Here is a 19,840-nt window from a genome sequence, read left to right as displayed (position 1 = left end):
GATAGCTTTTTTAAAATTTTTAAATTTTTTTATTTTTTAAAATTTCCCCTTCCCCCTTGCTTGCTTGCTGTCTGCTCTCTGTGTCCATTCGCTGCATTCTCTTCTGTGTTTTTGCTTGTCTCCCTTCTTTTTTTTGTTGTGTCACCTTGCCGAGTCTCCACTCCACAGCGTCTCTGTGCCAGGCAGCGCACCGTGTTTTCTGTGGGCTAGGTAGCTCTCCTCAGCACTTGGGGGCCCAGCGGCTCTCCACAGCATGCAGGGAAGCCCGCCGTCACAAGGAGGCCCTGGGACGTGATCTGAGGGCCTCCCATATGGTAGATGTGAGCTCATCTGATTGAGCCACAGCTGCTTCCCTCAAATAACCAGCTTTTGGCTTTGATTTTCTCTATTTTTTTCTTTTCAATTTCATTTATTTCTAGTCTTATCTTTATTATTTCTTCTGTTTGCTTTGAGGATTGCTCTGGTGTTCTTTTTCTAGTTTCTCTTGTTGTTCAGTCAATTTTTGGAGTTTAGCTTTTTCTTCTTTTTTACTATAGGCTTTTAGGTCTATAAATGTCCCTCTCAAGACTGCCTTTGCTGTATCCCATAAGTTTTGACAAGTTGTGATCTTGTTTTATTTGTCTGAATACATTTACTGATTACACTTGGATTTTTTTTTTTTTTAATTTTTAAGGATTGATTTATTTCTGTATCCTTTCTCTGCTTCCCCCTCTGTGTCTATTCACTGTGTGTTCTTCTGTATGCACTTGTTTTCTCATCAGGCTGCACTGGGGTCTGTGTCTCTTTTTATTGCATCATCTTGCTGCATCAGCTTTCCGTGTGTGTGGCACCACCCCTGGGTGGACTGTAGTTTTGCTCGGGGTGGCTCTCCTATCCCAGTGGCCATTCCTTGCATGGGGGGCATTGTTACACGGGGGCATCCCTTAGTGGGCCAGCACTCCTTGTGCGCAGCAGCACTATGTGTGGACCAGCTCACCCTATGAGCCAGGAGTTCCTGGCCATCGAATCCTTGGACCTCCTATATGGTAGGTGGACCCTCTATCAGTTGAGCCACAACCACTTTCCATATGTCTTCTTTGACCCACTGATTATTTAGGAGTGTGTTGTTTAGCCTCCACACATTTGTCAATTTACCTTTTTCATGTCTGTTAATGATTTTCAGTTTCATTCCCCTATGATCTGAGAAGATGCTTTGTGTAATTTCAATCTTTTTATATTTATCAAGAGCTGTATTATGCCCTAACATGTGGTCTATTCTGGAGAAGGATCCATGGACACATGAAAAGAATGTATAACCCGCTGAGTTTGGATGCTGCTTTCTGCATATGTCTGTTAGGTCTAACTTACTGGTCGTATTGTTTCAGTTCCCTGTTTACTCGTTGATCTTCTGTCTAGTTCTGTCTAGTGATGTGATAGGTGTGTTGAAGTCTCCAGTGATTATTGTGGAGATGACTAGTTCTCCCTTCATTTTTCCCCGAATTTGTTTCATGTATTTTGAAGGATCTTAGTTAGGTACATAGATATTTATGTCTGTTTTATCTTCCTGATTGATTGTCCCTTTTATTGATATTTAATGGCCTTCTGTATCTCTTCTCACTTCTTTGGATTTATAGTCTGTTTTGTCCAGTATTACTCTTTGGTTATCCTTTCTGTTATTCTTTCTTTTCTACTCTCCTCCAAGCCTCTCTCTCCTGTCTTTTTCTTTCAGATTCTAAAGTTTCCTCTAATATATCTTTCAAGATGGATTCTTTATTACGAACTGTCTTAGTTTCTCTTTGCTTGTGAATATTTTTTTACCCTCTTTCATATGTGAAGGACAGTTTTGCTGGATGCAGAATTCTTGGCTGGCAGTTCTTCTCTTTCAATCTCCAAATTGTGTCATGCTACTGTCTTCTCACGTCCATGGTTTCTCTTGAGGAATGTGCGCTACGTCTTACTGGTTGTCCCTTTTAAGTGATGGTTCTCGTCTCTCTTACTGCTCTCAGAATTTTCTCTTTATCCCTGACGTTTGACTTTCTGAGTAGTATGTGTCTTGGAATAGGTCTATTTGGATTTATTCTTTTTTTTTTTTTTTAAGATATTTTATTTATTTCTCTCCCCTTCCTGCCCCCTCCCCCCAGTTGTCTGCTCTCTCTGTCCATTTGCTGTGTGTTCTTCTGTGACCGCTTCTATCCTTATCAGCAACACCGGGAATCTATATTTCTCTTTGTTGAGTCATCTTATTGTATCAGCTCTCCGTGTGTGCGGCGCCATTCCTGGGCAGGCTGCAGTTTCTTTCGCGCTGGGTGGCTCTCCTTATGGGGTGCACTCCTTGCGTGTGGGGCTCCCCTACGCGGGCGACACCCCTGTGTGGCAGGGTACACCTTGCACGCATTAGCACTGCGCATGGACAAGCTCCACATGGGTCAAGGAGGCCTGGGGTTTAAACCGCGGACCTCCCGTGTGGTAAGCGGACGCCCTATCCATTGGGCCAAATCTGCTTCCCTGGATTTATTCTGATTGGGGTACAGTGGGCTTCTTGTCATGTAGGTTCATTTCATGAGAACTGGGTCATTTTCACTTATTATTTGCTCAAATACTCTTTTTTTCCCCCTTTTCCCTTCTCATCTCCTTCTGAAACTCTTATGACATATATTTTGTTGCTTTTTGTGTTGTCATTGCGCTCCCTGAGCTCTTGCTCATTTTTTTCCCTTTTTTTTCCTCTCTTCAATTTCAGCTGTTATGTCTTCCTTATCACTTATTCTTCTATCATTTCAGGTTTGCTATTGTGTGACTTTAATGTATTGTTTTTTTTTAATGATTTATTCCCCCTGCCCCAAACCACGGGTCTCCCATAAGGTAGGCAGGACATCAGTCTAATGAGCCTTATCCGCTTCCTTGTGTGGTTTCTCCTGGTCCCATGACTGAGTGATAACTGCAGGTCTGTAGTGCAGAGCATTGGAGCCACATGCCTGGGTTCACATTAAGGCCCCTCCCCTTGGAGCACCAGAGCTTGAGCAGTCCCTGTCACCTGGGGGAAATTCATACAGTCACCCCCCCACAAGCTCACACACAATCTCACAGTCACCCCACAGAGACTCTCACATTGATTCTCGTAATCCTCCATTCAGCCTAACGTGTAACCCCCAAATGAACAGATCCATCCCTCGGGACTGTGGATGGAAGGACAGAACTCCTTAATGGAAGACCTTTCATCATATCCTCATTCTACTCTGAGCCTGGGACCAGGCTAGGTCTCCAGCCTACAGCTTGCAGGAAGCCCCCTATTTTATCTGTCATATTCACAGGGTGTAGCCTAACGTTAGACTTCCCTGTACCTAGATCCTGACATGTACTTGCTGGGTCACTTCAGGGAGAGTACTTGAGATCTTTGTGCCTGTCGCTCATCTGTAAAATGGTGATTAATAAACATACCTAAGTTTTAGACGTTTTATAATTAAAATCTAACGTTAGCTTGCCTGCCTCCTCAAGCAGTCTCCTTCCATCCTTTATTCCTCCAAAAGGAGAGTCATGGACTCAGTGGGTCCTATGCGTATTTTAAGATAAATTGTCCAGAAATATGTCATATCTTAGATACATGCATTTTACTATTTACAGAGCAGAGGTGACTTTTCATCCTTTGTTCACTCTGGTCCTAGGGCCTTGATGTCAGTCCCACACTCTCTAGGTGAGCTGTGATTTGTCTAAGCCTTAATTAAAAGCAAAAATAATCACCAGCTTCAAAACACAAGATATATCAGATGTGTTTTATTGTGTGTACTAGCTATGACCCAGCCCGTTCCACTGTCAGACTCCCCTTCCCTGGGCCCACCCTCTTCACCCCAGGCTCCCCATCTACCAGTACCTTCCCCCAGGCCGCTTTTACCCTGGGCACCCCATCTGTCCTTTCCCTGGATCCACTATATCTTTTTTCCTTTTTTTTAAGATTTACATTTTATTTCTCTCCCCTTCCCTCCCACCCTTGTTGTCTGCTCTCTGTGTCCATTCACTGTGTGTTCTTCTCTGTCCGCTTGCATTCTTGTCAGTAGCACCAGGAATCTGTGTCTCTTTGTGTTGAATCATCTTGCTGTGTCAGCTCTCCGTGTGTGTGGTGCCACTCCTTGGCAGGCTGCACTTTTTTCATGCGGGGCAGCTCTCCTCGCAGGGTCACACTCCTTGTCCATGGGGCTTCCCTACACGGGGGACAACCTGTGTGGCAGGGCACTCCTTGCATCATCAGCACTGCGCGTGCGCCACCTCCACATGGGTCAGGAGGCCCTGAGTTTGAACCCTGGACCTCCCGTGTGGTAGGCGGGCGCTCTATCAGTTGAGCTAAATTGCTTCCCAATCTTGAATTCCCATCCCTTAAAGTCAAAACACATTTTTAATATTTCTGGGTCAGGTTTCTACTCAGGTTTCATCTGTCATGCTGCTTTCCTCACCATATTAACTGGGACATCAAAACTTTAAAGAGTTAAGTCTGGCTTCATCTGTCTCCAATTCTACACATCAGTGGCTTCTCTATACATGATTTACAGAGAATAGATAAATTATATAAAAGAAAAAGAACCAGGTTTTTAAAATTTATTTCTCTCCCCTCCCCCCCCCCCCCCCCCTGTAATCTGCTCTGTTTCCATTCACTGTGTGTGCTTCTGTGACCACTTATCTCCTTATCAGCGGCACCGGGAATCTGTGATGCTTTTTGTTGAGTCATCTTGCTGTGTCAGCTCTCCATGTGTGCAGCGCCATTCTTGGGCAGGCTCCACTTTCTTACGCGCTGGATGGCTCTCCTTAATGGGGCACACTCCTTGCGCGTGGGGCTCCCCTACGCCAGGGACACCCCCGTGTGGCAGGGCATTCCTTGTGCGCATTAGCACTGCGTGTGGGCCAGCTCCACACGGGTCAGGGAGACCTGGGGTTTGAACTGTGGACCTCCCATGTAGAAGGCGGATGCCCTATCCATTAGGCCAAGTCCACTTCCCAGAACCAGGTTTTATTTCTAAAACGTCTGGAAGACTGACTAGAAAAATGGGAGGGGCAAGAGGCACTTGTGGACAGCTGTGGGCTCTGCTTCTGCTGGCTCCATGTCTGGAGGGGACAGGCCTAGGCTTCCTCTCCTGTCTGAGTAATCTGACTGCTGGGATCCTGCCATATGACAGCCCCAACCCCCGACTTCTGGAACAAAACTGCAGGAAACAGAGAGGAAATGGAAACCTTAGTCTTTGGGGCTCCATTTGGCTCTAGGAGTGCAGAGAACAGGTGTTGATTTGTATAACACTTTTAAAGTTGACAACCCCTGGTCCAGCCTCCAGGAAAGTGGACAAGGCTGCTTCTTGAGGTTCCGCTGCCTCAGGCCAGCATTTGTCTCTTAAAACTTGTCATGGTAGAGCCGCACCTGGAGAGAAGTGAACGGGCTGAGGGCCCAAACAGTTCTGTCTCCTGCAAAGCCCTGACTCGTGGTGACAGAACCCTGAAGGCAAGGCTCCTCCTAGTGGGTTCATGAAATCAAAGGCTGGGATGGACTTGAATGTAAATCCAATATGTCTCTGAGAGGTGCCAGGTCCTCCACAGGAAATAAGGGGGCCCTGCCGGGGCAGACCCCTGGGTGTTGGGCAGCATGTAGGGCATTAGTGCCTTCATCCACAGGGTTCCTCTTAGGGGTACTGGCCCCTATGTTGGCCATAGGGTGCTTTGGCTCCAGGGCCCCAGGTCTTTAGGCCTAAGCTTACCCCAAAATGATATGTGATGTGGGGGCCCCACTCCTTTCTCCTCTTATACTGAGTGCATCAATGTTGGAGCTCAGATCTGTGGCCTCCACTTGGCTTCCAAAGCTCTTATGTGCTGCTGAAACCTGACCTGGAGACGACTGGGGTGGTGCTCTTGAATGTTGAGCATCACTGCCTCGTGCTGGGGTTGAAATTGGTCACAGCACAGGGTGTGTTGGTGGTGGCTGCAAAGCCAGAGGCATTGCCTGTGCTGGAGGAGAACACGGCGGGGGTGGACCCAAAGGCCAGCTGGAGCCTGTCGTGGCTGCCCAAGGTGAAACCTCTAGGTATCAACCCACCAAAGCTAGCAGTGGTGATGCACAGGGGTGCCTGGCCTTCAGCAGAGGTTGAGGTGGGAGTTGCCAGGTTTTCAAATTGGAAAGAATGGTCAAAGCCAAGGTTTCCAGGAAGCTGCCCACCAGGGACTCCAAATAGGAACTGGGGCGCTGCTACAGGTTTAAAGGGGAGTTTACACTTTGGGGTCGGGCTGCAGAACCCAAGTGTGTGCAGGCTGGGGGGTGTCTGTGGCTGAGGCAGCGCTGCCGCTGGATGTGCCTGAAAGGCCTGGTCAGATGGGAAGAAGCTGACCCTGGAGCCAGCAGGAGGCCCACAGAGCAGTGGAGGGGGGAGGGATGTGGTATTCATCGGGGTGACCCGACGGTCAGAGGAAGGTGGGAAGTCAAGGCTGCAGGTGTGCTGGTTGAGGGGCTGGAAGTGGCTGCAGAAGCAGCCTCTGGAAGGCCCGTGGAGTGAGGGTCCCCAGGCCTAGTGGTGGGAGGGGTGTCCATGAGAAGGAGTGAGGAGAGTCCACACACACCGGAATCGCTGAGCTCATTCTGAATATGATGGGATACCTGCAGAGGGAGGAGGTGCTGGGAGCTGTACGGAACTCAGAACTGGCATCAGTTGCAGCTGTCACAGACTCTGGGATGCACAGGGACTCTTCTCGGGGGTCTCCCCGAAATTGGCTTGTCCATGCAGCAGCTGCAGGAGCAGGCTCTGGGCTTCTTTCACAGTTCCCACCTTCTGTGGTGCCGGGATCCAGGGCAGAAGAGGGCCTAGCACACAGCCCAGCCTGGTTAGTATCTGATGATGGGTGGCAGCAGGGCTCAGCGAGGTGAAAGAGGCTGAGGGGAGAGGGTGTGCCAGCATGTCAGGTGGGGCTGGGACAGTGAGGAGAGGATGGGTCTGCTGAGCAGCATTTCTTCTGAGGCAAAGGACCCACCGAGGTGGCCACTGCAGTGGATCCCAGGATGAGCCCTGGGCCTGGGGAGTCCTTCCCACATCTCCTCAGCTGTGAATTATTGTGGGGGATGCAGAGGCAGCTGGTGGAGGAGCAGTCCAGGAGCAGGCCAGCGAATGTACTAGAAGGCTCTGAGGTGCTACATTTTGGGGTGCTTCAGTCTTACCACCCGGGGAACTGTTGATTCGTCCAGCGCACTGCTTCCTTTTCCTGGGTCTAGATCCTCAGCAGTGACTCAGTACCCTAGCTGGTGTGTGTGTTTGTGTGTGTGTGAGAGTGTGATGGCAGCCTCAGGTGGGCCCGTCACCTGTGTGACAGCAGAGGAATTTTACATTAATGGTGCCCGGACTGTCGCATATGGGTGAGCCATCCCCTAACTTTTTTCTGCTCTGAGGTGACCAAAGCCTGATTGATCTGGCTTTGATCTGGATTGATCGGGGTTTTCATGGAGGCCAAGGAGATAGGAAGATGCCCATCCTTGCTCACATTCTTTGTGTATCTGTAGAGCAGCTGGGAGACAGACAGGGCTGGATCTCTCCTCTTCTCAGGGGCAGCAAACCTGGAATGGAGCTCTCTGAGTTCCTGACAGCATTTCCTATGTGCATGGTTCAGAGAGATCCAGGAGTTCTGGTTGGAGCTGCTTTCTGTGCTTTGGCAGGAAGTTTTCTCTTAAGGCCCAGGTCTGGGCAGGAGGGAGGCCAGGCCTCCCCTGACCCTCAAAGGCCTAACACAGACTCTGCAGTCCCGGAGCCATCGGAACCCTTCTTTCATTGTCCTGATAGGTCTTTGGCCTTGTTAGGAGCACAGCTTGCTCAGGGAACTGCACCCCTAGGATTAGGAATGCCTGAGAATTCAAACTAGGGGGCCGTGAAATGGAAAGTCATACGTAGGTTCCTCCAAGAAACCCAGACCCCGGTGACGACCACAACCAAAAACGCTGTAAGTTGTTTCTAGTTCAGGGACATCATTTGTTTGTCATTGGTTAGAATTCCTCTCTAGGCCACTAGAAATAGCAACGCATATTCAACTATAGCTATTTATGTTCTTTTTCTTTTTTATAAACTTTAACCTCTGAATACTTAGTGTGTGATTTCAAAATATGTTCTGTGACTGAAAGTAGAAAAAGAAAAAACAAAACCAATGTCTTGCTCTAGCCAAGAGAAATGAATATTTTTGTTCACCTAAAATCCCTGTGTGCCACTCTTCTAGCTGCTTAATTGTATGTCCTAGATAAAGGCCATTATGGTTCTCCTGTTTTTGACTTTGTTTGGAATTGTTTTCAGTGTTTGCTCTGGGGATAACTTCTCACATACTAATCAGTTAATTTTTTAACAATTCAAATAAAATGTAGATCCCTCACAGTCATATAGAGTATTTAAACCCCTACTCTTGGTTATACTTGTCATATGCATTCTCTGTACATGTGGTATGGCCATCTACTCCCAAAAGGGTCTAATTTCTGCTAAATATTCATTCATATATTAATTTAATGTTATCTCTTCCTGAAGTTCAAAATTTTCCTCTTATAATTATTTTTATTCTTCCTGAAGATGTTTCTTTTGCATCTTTATAGAGCACGTTGTCTAGTGATGAATTTAGATTTCTCTGTCCTTTCCGTTTTCTTTTTTGCCTTGAATCCTTGGGCAGTTTTTGGTGTATGTCGTATTCTGGGTTGCTGTTATTTTATTTCAGCACTTCAAAGATCCTGTTTTACTCTCTTCTGGCCTCTATTGGGTCTGAGGAGAAATGACAGGCCTTCAAATTGTTTTTCTCCTATAATGTATCATTTTTCTTAGGGTCCTTTCAGAATTTTTCATCTTTGATTGTCAGCCGATATTTTAAATGATGTGTCAGGGTGTGATTTTCTGAGCTTCTCAGGTCTGTGTATCACAAGGTTTGGTAGTGTTCAGGCTGTTTTAGCCCATATTTATTCTGAACCATTCTGTGTCTTCTTCCTTCAGCATTTAGCATGAATATTTACTGTCCCACAGGTTTCTGAGGCTCTGTTAACTTTAGTTTAACCTTTTTCCCCGCTCTGTGTTCTTCGTTATATCACGTTACTGCTGTAAGTTCCATGTCACTGATTCTTTCCTCTGTTACCTCCATTCTCTTATTTATCCCACCCACGGAACTTCTGAATTGTGGGTTGTTGTGAACTTAGAAAACGAACATACATAGCATCATACAGGGCTCTCAACCTCACCCTACCACCAATGCCTTACAATGTCAAAACATTTTTAGTCATTAAAGAGCATCCTCAAAATATTACTAGTAATCAAAATACCTTATGATGGTGTATTTTTTCCCAAACCCACCCTATTATCATTTTTTTTATACGATTTGTATGTGAATATGCATAAACAATAGTGTGTAGTGGAAGTTGTGAACTTAATAAAGCAAACATGCATAACATCATAAAGGGGTCCAGTACATCAGCCCACCGCCAACAGTGTTCATTGTTACGTGACATTTGTAACAAAATATGAAAGATTGTAATCAAAATCTTACTACTAACTATAGTCCTTATCTTACATTTGGTGTATTTTTCCTCCAACCTACTCTATTATTATTTTTAAAATATTTTTTTTTGACAGAAGTTGTAAACTTAGGAAACAATCATGCACATGTGTAGAATTCCCATACAACACCCCTCTATCAACATACCACTGTGTGATGGCACATTTGTTAGATTATGAAATAATATTGGGTTATTATCAGGTTCATAGCTGACATTTGGCACATTTTTTCCATACTCGCACATTATCAACACAGTACATCTTTGGTATATAAGCATAAATATTACGCTATTATTGTTAACCACGGTCCGTAGGTCATTTCAGTTGTATTTTTCTCATGCTTCTCCATATTCCCACCCCCCCTGCAACAGTGATGTATATCTCCTCTAGATCACAAAGGACACTCTGTCCTCTGTACCATCAACCGAAATTCTCATCCGCCTCTGTGTTTACTGTGTTAGCTCCTAGATTATTCCCTAGCTGTCAATTTGCCTTTATATCCCTAGACTACACTTTTCAGTCACATTCCCATTTATATAACAGATGTTAATCACTATAATATATTACCATCAGCTATATATGTTTTCACCGTTTTACAGTACTGTTAATTAAAACGTCTACATAAATTAAATATCAGTAGTCCATGTCAGTCCTGCTCTTATCTCCTTGAAGCATCCACTACCTACTACTGAGTCTTCAAGATACTTTACTACATTTTTTCCCAGAAGCTTTATGATTTTTGCTTTTATATTTAGGATTTGGTTCTATTTTGAATTAATTTTTGTATAAGATGTGAGGTAGAGGTCCTTTTTCTTTCTTCTGGCTATGGATATCCAGTTCTTCCAGCACCATTTGTTGAATGGACTGTTCTCCCTGAACTGGGTGCATCTGACAGGCTTGTCAAAAATCTCTTGACCCTTGATGTGAAGAACTGTTTGTATTCCTTGAGAGAATCAGTCGATCTCAATAGTTTGGGAAGTCTAGTATTCAAGCCCTCAGCATTGTTGCATGTATCTGTAAATCTGGTCTCTGAAGTAGTGAAGATTGATTGTCACTATGGGCCCTGAGGGGAGGACGGGAGAGATATAGAATAGATGGAAGCAGGGTAACTAGGGGGCAATGAAACTGCTCCACAAGATCATGTAAGGATGGATATAGGACATGTTAATGTACACCAAAAATGTATACAAGTCTATAAACTAAAGTGTAAACCATAATGTAAACACAGGGAAACTAAAAATTTAGAAATTTTACAGTCTGAAATATAAACCGTAATGTAAACCAAAATGGAACCAGGTTTGGAAGCTGTGTTTCAAAATCTATACACCAGCTGCAGCACATGTAACATGAACATGTAAAAAGATCGTTGCTGGGGAAGGGGGAAAGGGTTTGATATTGAATATATGGGAGTCCCCTCTATTGTGTATGTGAATTACTGTGATCTAAAACTTTTTTGAAGACAAAGTTAAAAATTAGAAAAAAAAATTAAAGAGGAATGAATGTAGACACTGAGGAGAAGAAATGAAAGAAAGTACCTTGCCACTGTACATACAGGGCAACACCTATTACAGTGATGAAAGGCAAAAAGTTAAAAACAAAGCTTTATGATATTTTTTATTTTTATTAATACACCAGTTTATTTTTTCTTTATCTTAATATTTCTAAATTAGTATGTGTATTTCTAATCTTTAAACCCAGCAGTTTATTTTATTTTCCTATTAAGTGCATTTGGCAATATATTAGACTTCATTGTACAAGACATTTTGGACCACAGAGAGTTTCACCTATGGGGAGGGGAGGAGCACTGTTGTGGGTTGTTATCCATGGGGTCGCATGATTGGGAGGGTGTTCTCCAGGGCATGTATATAGGGGCCATAAAAATGTTCTGATATATGTTGGGTATTTTTATAGTGGTTACAGTTACAGACGACAACTGAGGGAGTACAGAGCTCCTACTCAGGAGAGCTCTGTAACATTCCCCGATGGAACAGCAGTAATCCCCCAAGTGCAACAGCAAAGATCAACAAGGAAGGATGGTCCAATGATGAGCCCTTGATAATGATGACTATGCTTATGAGGCTGTGTGCCTGAAATATGAACTAGGCCTAGAGTTGCAGGGTGCCTAAGAGTTACCTCTTGAGAGCCTCCAACTTGGTTAAATGTGGCCAATATCTAAACTAAACTCAGCATGTAAATGCAATACTTTCCCCCCAGCGTGAGACATGACTCCCAGGCGTGAGCTTCCTGGGTGCTGATGGATTATTACCAGTCACCAACTGGTGATGCAACTAGAAAGAGACCTTGAATAAAAGGTCAACTCAGACCAACAGAGTATCTCAGCCTACATATAGGATGTGTTAAAAACTGCTGTTTTACCTTGTATAAAAGGGGGAAATGGCAAAGAGAAATGAGTATATATGGATGACAGTCTTAAAAAATGAGTTGGGGGGTCATCAGAGTGGTTGTGCTTACTCACACCTCAGCAGGACCCCAGAAACAGCTTCAGGAGATACAACCCTAGGTACTGGTTCTCCTGAAGGCTATGGAGACCCACAGAGTATATGGTCATGGCAGATGGATTTTGAGTTCTTTGCCATGTCAATAGGCCCTACTTTGGGATTTGTGCTCCTGAGAGTGATGGAGCTGGACTCAGATATGACCTGTCTACACATGCCTCTCCTGTCACTTTTTCTGAGCCTGTGGTTCATAATATGTATGGCGTGTACTCAGGGGACTTGAATCTCTGAACTGCCCATGTACCAGCTGGGCCCTGAGCCTCAGCAGAGTTGCAATCCCTACTCTCTGTTTCATTGGACTTACCCAGGTCAGCTAACAGGGAGGTGAAGATGGTCAACCACCACACCAGGGAACGAAGACTGCCCACAACTGCAAGCAGGAGAATTACATCCATCAGTCATGAGGAATCTATGCCTCTTCTTTATATAGAGGTAGAGTGGACATCACCATCCCCAGGGTCCACAGAATGGAGGAATAAAACATGGATTAGAGTGGACTTACTGATATTGTACTATGAAACTATTGTGACTAGTAATAGAAGAAATTGTATCATTGACGTGAAGAATGTGGCCACAGTAGATGCTGCGGGCAGGGAGAGGGAAGATAGATGTGATGAGCAGGCATTTTTGGGACTTGGGATTTTCTTAAGTGATATTGCAGGGTCAGATGCTGGACATTATATATCCTGCCATAACCCACTGAATATACTGGGGGAGAGTGTGAACTACAGGGTAAACTATTATCCACGTGGTGCAGCAGTGCTCCAAAATGTGTTCGCCAAGTGCAGTGAGTGTGCCACAATGATGTGGGAGGTTGTTTATGTGGGAGGAGTGGGGTGGGGGAATGGGGGGTATATGGGAACCTCTTTTTTTATAATATAACCTTTTTTGTGATGTATTTATCTTCAGAAAAATACAGATTACAAAAATGATGGAGGTGGGAGTTGGGGACTAGGTTATATGGGCACCTCTTATGTTTTTTTAATGTAACATTCTGTGTCATCTGTTAACTTTAATAAAAAGAAATGTGTTAATAAAATAAAAACGGATGGTTTGTGAAACCGTCACTTCATTTCCGTTGGTCTATGTATCTGTCTTTATTTCAGTACCATGGTGTTTTCACCAGTATATCTTGGTAATACGATTTAAAGTCCAGAAGTGAGAGTCCTCCAACTTCAGTTTTCTTCTTTAAGGTGTTCCTGGTATTCAGGACCCCTTAACCTTCCAAATAAATTTGATAATCATGCTTTCCAATTATTTAAAAAATGGTGTTGGAATTTCTATCAGAGTTGCATAGAATCTGTATATCAATTTGAGTAGAATTTACATCTTAATGATATTTAGTCTTCTAATATGTGAGCATGGCGTGTTCTTCCAATTATTTACATCTTTTTAAATTTCTTTTAACAATGAGTTGTAGTTTTCTGAATACAAGTGATTTACAATGTTAGGTTGATTCTTAAATATTGGTGTTTTATCTGTCATTTTTTATTTTACCACTCTTTTGACACTTTCGGTTACTTTTTCTTACATACTCTATATTTCTAGACTCTCTGTCCTGATTTTTCTTTTCAGGCTGTAACATACCCTTTAATATTTCCTGCAAAGCTGGTCTCTTGATTATAAACTCTCTCAATTTCTGTTTATCTGTGAATATTCTAAACTCACCCTCAATTTTGAAAGACAATCTTACCGGGTATAAGATTCTTAACTGGAAATTTTTCCTTCACAGTATCTTAAATATATCATACCAATGTTGTCTTCTTTTTATGGTTTTTAAGAATACCCAGTTTACTAAGGTGAACTTAACTTTATTGTTAAATATGGGGAACGTGGGAAGCACATGTGACTCATGTGATAGGGTCTCTGCCTACCATAGGGGAAGTCCCAGGTTTGGTCCCTAGTGTCTCCTGGTGAAAAAGAAGAGAAAGTGTGCCTGTATGGCAAGCCATTGTCAGCGTGACGAGCCAAATGTTTGCACTAAGCCAAGTGCCCATATGGTGAGCCGAGTGTCCTCATGGTGAGCTGAGTGTCTACATGACAAACTGAGTCCCCACTTGGTGAGCCAAGTACACACGTGAGTGTCTGGGTGGCATATTGAATGCCCACACGAGTGCCCGTATGGCGAGCCAGTGCCTGCATGTTGAGCTGAGTGCCCACACAGTGAGTCAGCACCTGTGTGAGTCATGCAGCAAGAAGATGACATTAAAAAAAGAGACAAGGGAAGAGTCAAGGTGAAGCGCTGCAAGAGACCAGGAACTGAGGTAGTAGAATTGACAGGGAACTTCTCTCCAGTTTAGAGTTCCCCAGGATGGAATCCTGGTGAATCTTAAAGGACAAAGATGAGAAGAGAAGACAAAAAAGAGAAATTGATAAACAAGATCACACAGCAAATGGACACAGACCGCAATAACAGCAGGGCAGGGGATGGAAAGAAAAAAAAATATGGGGAAAGTAAGGGTCTTCCAGCAAGAACCAGAAGACCTACTGAACAAATTCTAAAAGACCTGTAACACTCACCACTCTCTCTTGCCTCCATGGGAACTCTGTAGTTAATCTTATTGGGTGTCCCTTATATGTTATGCATTGGTTCTCTCTTGCTCAGAATTCTCTGTCTTTGGTATTTGACATTATAATTAATATGTCTTGGGGTTGTACTCTTTGAAATTATACATAAGGGAGTGCGTTGTGCTTCTTAGATATGGATATCCATGTCCTTTAATAGGGTTGTGAAATTTTCTACCGTTATTTCTTAAAACATTCCTATTACCCTTTTCCCCTTTTCTCCTTGTTGGACACCTTTTACACATATGTTTCCACATCTTTTGTTGTCATTTAGTTCCCTGAGACCTTGTTCAATTTTTTCCGTTCTTTCTTCCACTGTTCTTTTTTACTTTTGCTTTGAGAAGCTATTTCTTCCAGCTCACCAGTCCTTTTTTCTGCCTCCTCAAATCTGTTATATGACTCCAGTATTTTTAAAATTTCATTTATTGCACCTTTAATTCCCATAAGATCTCCAATTTTTCTGCATGTACTTTGAAATTTGTGCTCTTTCAGTGCCATCTTTTTTTAATTTTTTATTAAGTTGTCTTCTCTTTTTAAAAGATACGTAGATCACAAAAAATGTTACATTAAAAAATATAAGAGGTTCCCACATATATCGACTGTCGCACATTCATTGCTTTTGGTGAATACATTTTGGAGGACTGCTGCACCACATAGATAATAGTTTACATTGTAGTTAACACTCTCCCCAGGCCATTCAGTGGGTTATGGTAAGATATATAATGTCCAGCATCTGTCCCTGCAATATCATTTAGGATAATTTCAAGTCCCGAAAATGTCCCCACATCTCATCTCCTCTTCCCTCTTCCTACCCTCAGCAACTACCGTGGCCACTTTCTCCAGATCAATGCTCCAGTTTCGACCATTAGTAGTCACAGTAGTTCTATAGTAGAATACCTGTAAATTCACTGTAATCTGTATTTTATTCCTCCATGCTGTGGACCCTGGTTTGGTGATGTCCACTCCACCTCTGTATCGAGAAGGAGCCTAGAGCCCACATGGTTGATGGATGCGATTCTCCTGCTTGGAGTTATAGGCACTCTCAGCTCCCTGACATGGTGGTTGACCATCTTTACCTCCTAGCTGACCTGTGTAGTAAGTTCAACAAACCGGAGAGTAGGATTTGCAGCTCTGCTGAGGCTCAGGCACATGCCCAGTCCAGAGATTTAAGTTCCTTGGTATATACCAACCCCAACCAACCACAGGTTCAGTAAAAGTGACATAAGAGGCATGTGTAGAAAGGTCACATCTGAGTCCCAATCCATTAGACTCAGGAACATAAATTACAAAGTAGGGCCCATTGGCAAGGCAGTGGATATATTGGGCTTCATTTTTGAAGTAGTTTTGTACCATAGGGGGCTTCAAGTATTGCAGGCAAGGAGCATCAGTATTGTCTTAATATACCTAATCTCTTTAGTCATCTCATTGAATTTGTTAAGGTGATTTGTTTGAACATCTATGATTAGTTGTCTCAGCTCCTTTATGTCATCAGGAGGCTTACCTTGTTCCTTTACCTGGGTGATATCTTCCTGTTTCTTTGTATGGATTGCAGTTTTTGTTGGTATCTTGCCATCTGGCTTACTAGATGTATTTATTCTGGGTGCAGTTTCTCTCTTTAGGGTTTTTTTGCACTTTCTCCCTTGCCAGTTGTGTAGTGGGAGCCAAGGATATAATTGGTGTTGAACGCAGTGGAGACTCCAGCTTCCCTTGTTTCCCAAGGACTGATGAATCTCCTCCCTTCTTCTTTGCAGGGTATGGATAGTGCCACAGCTGTGTGGAATGATCCAGGGTGCGCAGACCTAGACTGTAGTCACCTAGAGAGACTGAGGAAGCTTAAAGTCCCCTCCCCTGCATTGGCAGGGATAGAGCTGCAGGTGTGGGCAACATGCTATGCTGTGCATGTGCAAAATGACCATAGTTGCCCTGGTAGTCTTCCCAGTATTCAGTCTGCCAGCCGAATGTTCCTGCAGTTCTCCAGAGAGGCTGGTGCAGGGCCCGCCAGCTTCCTCCCTGGTAGAGGTGGGGCTGATGCCTAGGCTAGGGCTGCAGGCTGATCTCGGTACAAGAAGCCAGTCCCTACGATCACTATGATTTTCAGCCAGCCCAGCTTCCCCTCATGCTGGGGGCAAAGTCAAAATGGTGTCCACTGGCCTCTTTCTGACTTGGACAGGTTCAAACTTCACCTGTTCTTAGGGTTCTATTTCAGCCAGCCATATTTACTAATCACTAGCTGCAGTTGGTGGCCAACCATCCCTTCCTTCCCTGTTTTTTGGGAAACGGAGCTTCCAATTCCAGAATAGCCCCTGAAGCAGTCAGAGTAGAATGATTGTAGTCCTCTGAGGCATGACCTTTATTTTCCTGGAGAGGCTGGTGCAGGGCCCCACAGCCTCCTCCCTGCTGGAGGTGGGGCTAGGGCTTAGCCTAGAGCTACAATCTGATGAGGATGGAAAGAAGGCTGTCCTTACATCACTGGAATTTTCTCCTTGTGCCAGGGGCAGAGTTAAAATAGTGGTTACCAGCCTTGTTGCCGCCAGTGTGCACTGAGGAGCGGCCTAGGGGCCTCCCAAGGTAAGGAGGAACAGAGCACAATAACACACAGTAACCCAATAACACACAGTAACCGCTCTGGAGACACAGGCTGGTGGCGCAGGTCTGATTTGTTAGGGAAGTGCAACAGCTTATAAGGGCTAGGGTGGGGGTTGAGGGGAGTGTGGCATGCGCTGATTGGCTGGGCAAAGGGGACGGAGTGTATAGGTTGCTCGCTCTGTCTTGTTGCTGGGGAAAGAAGCAGCTTTCAGGTTGGCGAGCCAGCTAGCGCCGGAGGCCATCTCGGTACAATCTGAGCCATTTTGCTAGGCTGAGATGTGCTGCCTACAACACAGCCTCTTTCTGACTTGGATAGGTTCAAATTTTAGCCATTCTAAACATTATACTTTAGACTGCCTAATTTACTTTACTAATCATTATCTGAAGCTGGTGCCCAGTCTTCTCTTCCTCTGCCAGTTTTGGGAAGTGGAACTTCTGATTGCAGCTGAGGAATAGCTCCAAGATGTCTTGTGCTGCCTCTGGAAGATGGGCGCCAGCCTCTGGGGTGTGGAGTGTTCTACTTATAAATCTTCTCTGCAGATGGGCAGTGTCCTCCTTCCATGCTTTCAGGGATGTTGGAGGATGCTTTTCTGGTCTCCTGGAGCCCCCAAACAGGTGCTTTAGTAGATAGCTCAGTGTGTTTGCTAACTGTCCTGTAGCATGAACTGACTCGGAACTCCTTCCTCTGGCCACCATCTTGCTGGTTTGTCCCTGAGTTTAGATGTTTTATATGTAGGTCTAAAGTTTCCCTTTTACATCTTTTTGTTGTTTGTTTCTTTGTTTTGAACTATCTTTTCTTTCATTCCAAGGAGAGTATTTACCTTTCTCATTGAGCAGAGACTTAATAACTGCTTTGTCTCATCATTCTTTCTGTGTTCCTTTGGGGCTATATCTGCTGATTGTTTTTTTCCCCTGGAGAACAGACCAGATTTTTCTAGTTCTTTTTTTTTTTTTTTTTTTTTTCATTTAATTTTATTTATTCATTTTTTAAAAAAATACTACATTCAAAAAATATGATGTCCCCATTCACCCCCCCACCGCCCCCACCCCACCACTCCCCCCACAGTAACACTCTCCCCCATCATCATGACAAATCCATTGCATCTGGTGAGTTCATCTCTGGGCATCACTGCACCCCATGGCCTGTGGTCCACACCATAGCCCACACTCTCCCACGTTCCATCCAGTGGGCCATGGGAGGACATACAATGTCCGGCAGTTGTCCCTGCAGCACCACTCAGGACATCTCCAAGTCCCTTCACATCTCATCTCTTCCTCCCATTCCCCGCACCCAGCAGTCACCATGGCCACTTTTTCCACACCAATGCCACATTTTCTCGATTATTAACCACAATAGTTCATGAATAGAATATCATTAAGTCCACTCTAATCCTTACTGTATTCCTCCTTCCTGTGGACCTTGGCTTGGTTGTATGATATGGCATGATATCCTGGTTGCATGTGGTTGTTATTTAGTTGTGAGACTTCTGAAAGATTGATTTTGCTAGTTGGGACATCTTGCTATTCCATATGAATTTGAGGATCAACTCTTTCCATTTCTTCCAAAAAAAAGACCATAGAGATTTTGAGAAGTATTGCATTTAATCCGTAGATCACTTTAGGTAATATCTTGCCATTTATTAGGTCTTCTTTAATTTCTTTTCAGTAGTGTTTTGTGGTTTTCATTGTACAGGTCATTCATCTCTTTGTTTAAATTTATTCTCAGGTACATATTTTTTTAGGTGCTGTAGTGAATAGAATAGTTTTTTTTAAAATATATTTTTTATTTTTTTAAAAGATAGATTACACAAAATTTCATACAGAAATATAAGGGGTACCCAAATGCCCCACTCTCCACACCTCCCACCCTTCTCCACATTTAACAACTTCTTTCATTAGTATGTTAAATTCACTGCAGTTGATGAACACATTTGGAGCATTGCCACTAAGCATGGTTTACAGTTTACATTTAGTTTACACTCTCTCCCACTCAATTCTGTAGGTTATGGCAGGGAATTAATGTCCTATATGTGTTGTTGCAATGTGATTCAGGATTATTTCATGTCCCAACAATGACCCCTTACACCTCCTTTTCCCTGTCCCTGCCTTCTGCTCCTCTAGTGGTCAGTGTTTCCACATCAAGGATAAAATTTCTCCCATTGCTTGAATACCAGTATGTCTGTAGTAGAATACCAGTAAGTCCCCTCAATTCCATATTTTATTCCCCAATCCTGAAGATTCTGGGATGGGTGATGACCACTCGACCTCTAATTGAGGGGTGACTTCAATCCTATATGGCCAGTGAACTGGAGAGTAGGTGTTGGAATTAATGGAAATGGTGATTTTTTCCTTAATTTAAAAAAATTTATTGAAGTATATCACTCATAGAGAAACATATGTAAACAATAAGTTTATGTTAATACTTTTGAGCTTACAAAGGAAACATATATATAACATCATACAGGACTCTTACACCTCACCCTACCACCAATACCTTGCTTTCTTGTTAAACATTTTCCAGTAATGATTAAAGGGCAACATCAAAATATTTCTACTAACCAAAGCATTTTCCCCCCAACCAACCTTATTTTGTTATCTTTATGTCATTTATGTATAAACATACATAAACAAGTGTATAATAAAAATTGTGAACCTTCAAAGCAAACATGC

General features: G+C 43.7%; 1 non-coding gene across 1 annotated transcript; it reads right to left on the bottom strand.

The window, feature by feature from the left end:
* Positions 1-14,475: 14,475 nt before the first annotated feature.
* Positions 14,476-14,537, bottom strand: LOC131276966 (U7 small nuclear RNA). The gene has a single exon (XR_009184181.1). It is a non-coding gene; the product is annotated as a U7 small nuclear RNA (small nuclear RNA).
* Positions 14,538-19,840: the final 5,303 nt, after the last annotated feature.

The sequence above is a fragment of the Dasypus novemcinctus genome, chromosome 30 (assembly GCF_030445035.2).
Source record: "Dasypus novemcinctus isolate mDasNov1 chromosome 30, mDasNov1.1.hap2, whole genome shotgun sequence".
Classification (NCBI taxonomy): domain Eukaryota; kingdom Metazoa; phylum Chordata; class Mammalia; order Cingulata; family Dasypodidae; genus Dasypus; species Dasypus novemcinctus.
This window is presented reverse-complemented; position numbering and strand designations above follow the sequence as displayed.